Below are 5,000 nucleotides of genomic sequence, written 5' to 3'. Positions count from 1 at the left end.
TAGGCGGCGGGGAAAGGTAAGGCGGGGGTCCGCAGAGGCTCGCAGGGGGTGGACACGGTGCCTGGAAGTCCCCTCTGGAAGGCACGGGGTTGAGACGGTGCCCGCAAGTCCCGATGGCGAGGCCAGGGGCGGGCGGACCTGGGGAGCGAGCGGAAAAGCCCATCGGCATCCATGGGGTTGACCTGGGGAGCCTAAATGCCCCTAGGAATACGTGGGGTGGAGCTGGGGAGCGGAAAAGCCCCTAGGAATACTTGGGGTGGAGCTGGGGAGCGAAAATCCCCATAGGAATACATGGGGTGGAGCTGGGGAGCGAAAAAGCCCCTAGGAATACATGGGGTTGACCTGGGGACCGAGAAAGCCCATAGGAACACATGGGGTTGACCTGGGGACCGAAAAAGCCCATAGCAACACATGGGGCTGACCTGGGGACCGAAAGAGCCCATCGGCATCCATGGGGGGGAGCTGGGGAGCGGAAAAGCCCCTAGGAATACATGGGGTGGAGCTGGGGAGCGAAAAAACCCCTAGGAATACTTGGGGGGGAGCTGGGGAGCGAAAAAGCCCTTAGGAATACATGGGGGGGGAGCTGGGGAGCGGAAAAGCCCCTAGGAATACATGGGGTGGAGCTGGGGAGCGAAAAAACCCCTAGGAATACTTGGGGTGGAGCTGGGGACCGAAAAAGCCCTTAGGAATACATGGGGGGGGAGCTGGGGAGCGAAAAAGCCCCTAGGAATACTTGGGGTTGACCTGGGGACTGAAAATCCCCATAGGAATAAATGGGGTGGAGCTGGGGAGCGAAAAAGCCCCTAGGAATACTTGGGGTGGAGCTGGGGACCGAAAAAGCCCATAGGCATCCATGGGGTTGACCTGGGGAGCGAAAATCCCGATAGGCATCCATGGGGTTGACCTGGGGAGCGAAAATCCCCATAGGCATACGTGGGGTTGACCTGGTGCCCGCCCCCCCCACGGAAGTCCGTATGAGGTTTTTGAAACGGGCCTTGCCCGGGCCTTCGATCCAGGAGGGCGGACACTTTCGGCGGTTCGTCCCGGTGGCTGGGCCGGGTGCCGCATCTACAATATAGCCAAGAAACGTTCGCGGAGATTTTCGAGAACACGTTTTTAAGGACCCTCAATGCCCATGTTCGGTTCCAGAAAGCCGGTCAGAGGGATCTTCGGGGCAGAACCCTGCCGTGCTGAGGGGCCAAACCCGAGTTTGGAGCCAGGTCAACGGGGAAAACCGGAAAAGGGCCGGAGAAGGCGGTCAGGCCGGGCGAGAGTTCCAGGAGCTCGGCCACAATTCCGATCTCGTCCCGGTCAAGGGCTCCGTGGAAGGGCAGCCCGGGGGGCGGGTCCAAGGGCCCCGGCAGGGACCCGGGCCTCCGGGGTCGGAGCCGAGGCACCCCGCCGAGGGGTGGTCGTCCCGGGCCAAGGCGGCGGGAGCCCGGGCAGGACTCCGCGGGGCAGGCCGGGCGGGAGTTCCAGGAGCCCGGCCGCGATTCCGACTTCTCCCCGGTGCCCTGCCCGGAGGCCGGGCAGGTCCGGGGGCCTTCGGCGCGGGCGGCGGGATGCTCCCGCGGGGGAGACGAGCCGTGCTGGGCCCCGGGAGGGAGGCCCGGGGTCGACCTGGCGCCGGGGCTCCGGCCCTGGAAGTCCCGATGAGGTTTTTCAAACGGGCCGTGCCCGGGCCTTCGCTCCAGGAGGGCGGACACTTTCGGCGGTTGCCCCCGGTGGCTGGGCCGGGTGCCGCATCTACAATATTGCCAGGAAAGGTCCGCGGAGATTTTCGGGGACACGCTTTTCGGGACCCTAGTTGCCCATCTTGGGTTCCAGGAGGTCGGGCAGGGGTACCTCCGGGACCGGACCGTGCTGCAGGAGGGGGTCAACCCCGGGTTTGGCTCCATGTCGACTGGAGCTCCGGCCCAGGGGCGGGCCGGGCGAGAGTTCCAGGAACCCGGCCGCGATTCCGGCTTCTCCCCGGTGCCCTGCCCGGAGGCCGGGCAGGTCCGGGGGCCTTCGGCGCGGGCGGCGGGCTGCTCCCGCGGGGGAGACGAGCCTCTCTGGGGCCCGGGAGGTTGGCCCTGGGTCGACCTGGCGCCGGGGCTCGGGCTCCGGAAGTCCGTATGAGGTTTTTCAAACGGGCCGTGCCCGGGCCTTCGCTCCAGGAGGGCGGACACTTTCGGCGGTTCGTCCCGGTGGCTGGGCCGGGTGCCGCATCTACAATATTGCCGAGAAAGGTCCGCGGAGATTTTCGGGGACACGGTTTCCGGGACCCTAGATGCCCATCTTGGGTTCCAGGAGCTCGGACGGAGGAACCTCCGGGGCCGGACCGTGCTGCAGGAGGGGTTCAACCGCGAGTTTGGCTCCATGTCGACTGGAGCTCCGGCCCAGGGGCGGGCCGAGCGGCTTGGCCGGGCGAGAGTTCCAGGAGCCCGGCCGCGATTCCGGCTTCTCCCCGGTGCCCTGCCCGGAGGCCGGGCGGGTCCGGGGGCCTTCGGCGCGGGCAGCGGGCTGCTCCCGCGGGGGAGACGAGCCGCCCTAACGCCCGGGAGGGAGGCCCGGGGTCGACCTGGCTCCCGAGCTCCGGCCCTGGAAGTCCGTATGAGGATTTTCAAACGGGCCGTGCCCGGGCCTTCGCTCCAGGAGGCCGGACACTTTCGGCGGTTGCTCCCGGCGGCTGGGCCGGGTGCCGCATCTACAATATTGCCGAGAAAGGTCCGCGGAGATTTTCGGGGACACGGGTTTCGGGACCCTAGATGCCCATCTTGGGTTCCAGGAGCTCGGACGGAGGAACCTCCGGGGCCGGACCGTGCTGCAGGAGAGGTTCAACCGCGAGTTTGGCTCCATGTCGACTGGAGCTCCGGCCCAGGGGCGGGCCGAGCGGCTTGGCCGGGCGAGAGTTCCAGGAGCCCGGCCGCGATTCCGGCTTCTCCCCGGTGCCCTGCCCGGAGGCCGGGCAGGTCCGGGGGCCTTCGGCGAGGGCGGCGGGCTGCTCCCGCGGGGGAGACGAGCCGTGCTGGGCCCCGGGAGGGAGGCCCGCGGTCGACCTGGCGCCGGGGCTCCGGCCCTGGAAGTCCGTATGAGGTTTTTCAAACGGGCCTTGCCCGGGCCTTCGCTCCAGGAGGCCGGACACTTTCGGCGGTTCGTCCCGGTGGCTGGGCCGGGTGCCGCATCTGCAATATTGCCAGGAAAGGTTCGCGGAGATTTTCGAGGACACGGGTTTCGGGACCCTAGATGCCCATCTTGGGTTCCAGGAGCTCGGACGGAGGAACCTCCGGGGCCGGACCGTGCTGCAGGCGAGGGTCAACCCCGAGTTTGGCTCCATGTCGACTGGCGCTCCGGCCCGGGGGGCGGGCCGGGCGGGCAGGCCGGGCGAGAGTTCCAGGAACCCGGCCGCGATTCCGGCTTCGACCCGGTCGACTGCACGGCGGGCGTGCAGGCCGGCGGCGACTCCCAGGGCCCCTTCCAGGCTGCGGGGCCCAGCGGTTGGAGCCCGGCTACCCCGGCGAGGGGCGGAAGAACCTGCACGGCGCGGCCGGAGAACCCGGCATGCATGCGCGGGGCAGGCCGGGCAGGAGTTCCAGGAGCCCGGCCACGATTCCTACTTCTCCCCGGTGCCCTGCCCGGAGGCCGGGCGGGCCCGGGGGCCTTCGGCGCGGGCGGCGGGCGGCTTCCGCGGCGGAGACGAGCCTCTCTGGGGCCCGGGAGGTCGGCCCTGGGTCGACCTGGCGCCGGGGCTCGGGCTCCGGAAGTCCGTATGAGGTTTTTGAAACGGGCCTTGCCCGGGCCTTCGCTCCAGGAGGGCGGACACTTTCGGCGGTTGCCCCCGGTGGCTGGGCCGGGTGCCGCATCTACAATATTGCCAGGAAAGGTTCGCGGAGATTTTCGGGGACACGGATTTCGGGACCCTAGATGCCCATCTTGGGTTCCAGGAGGTCGGACGGAGGAACCTCCGGGGCCGGACCGTGCTGCAGGAGGGGGTCAAAACCGAGTTTGGCTCCAAGTCGACTGGAGCCCCGGCCCGGGGGGCGGGCCGGGCGGGCAGGCCGGGCGAGAGTTCCAGGAACCCGGCCGCGATTCCGGCTTCGACCCGGTCGACTGCACGGCGGGCGTGCAGGCCGGGGGGCGACTCGCAGGGGCCCTTCCAGGCTGCGGGGCCCAGCGGTTGGAGCCCGGCTACCCCGGCGAGGGGCGGAAGAACCTGCACGGCGCGGCGGGAGAACCCGGCATGCTTCCGCGTGGCAGGCCGGGCAGGAGTTCCAGGAGCCCGGCCACGATTCCTACTTCTCCCCGGTGCCCTGCCCGGAGGCCGGGCGGGCCCGGGGGCCTTCGCCGCGGGCGGCGGGCGGCTTCCGCGGCGGAGACGAGCCTCTCTGGGGCCCGGGAGGTCGGCCCTGGGTCGACCTGGCGCCGGGGCTCGGGCTCCGGAAGTCCGTATGAGGTTTTTGAAACGGGCCTTGCCCGGGCCTTCGCTCCAGGAGGGCGGACACTTTCGGCGGTTGCCCCCGGTGGCTGGGCCGGGTGCCGCATCTACAATATTGCCAGGAAAGGTTCGCGGAGATTTTCGGGGACACGGATTTCGGGACCCTGGATGCCCATCTTGGGTTCCAGGAGGTCGGACGGAGGAACCTCCGGGGCCGGACCGTGCTGCAGGAGGGGGTCAAAACCGAGTTTGGCTCCATGTCGACTGGAGCCCCGGCCCGGGGGGCGGGCCGGGCGGGCAGGCCGGGCGAGAGTTCCAGGAACCCGGCCGCGATTCCGGCTTCGACCCGGTCGACTGCACGGCGGGCGTGCAGGCCGGGGGGCGACTCGCAGGGGCCCTTCCACGCTGCGGGGCCCAGCGGTTGGAGCCCGGCTACCCCGGCGAGGGGCGGAAGAACCTGCACGGCGCGGCGGGAGAACCCGGCATGCTTCCGCGGGGCAGGCCGGGCAGGAGTTCCAGGAGCCCGGCCACGATTCCTACTTCTCCCCGGTGCCCTGCCCGGAGGCCGGGCGGGCCCGGGGGC

General features: G+C 69.6%; 1 non-coding gene across 1 annotated transcript in view; it reads right to left on the bottom strand.

Annotated features, from left to right (window-relative positions):
• Positions 1 to 5, bottom strand: part of LOC132247273 (5S ribosomal RNA) — a 119-nt gene extending 114 nt beyond the window's left edge. The window contains exon 1 of the ribosomal RNA XR_009458599.1: positions 1 to 5. This exon is cut by the window's left edge and continues 114 nt beyond it. This is a non-coding gene — a ribosomal RNA (5S ribosomal RNA).
• Positions 6 to 5,000: the final 4,995 nt, after the last annotated feature.

Source organism: Alligator mississippiensis, unplaced genomic scaffold, assembly GCF_030867095.1.
Source record: "Alligator mississippiensis isolate rAllMis1 unplaced genomic scaffold, rAllMis1 scaffold_89, whole genome shotgun sequence".
In the NCBI taxonomy this organism is placed as follows: Eukaryota; Metazoa; Chordata; order Crocodylia; family Alligatoridae; genus Alligator; species Alligator mississippiensis.
Note: the sequence above shows the minus strand (reverse complement) of the source record. Positions and strands in the feature narration are given on the sequence as shown.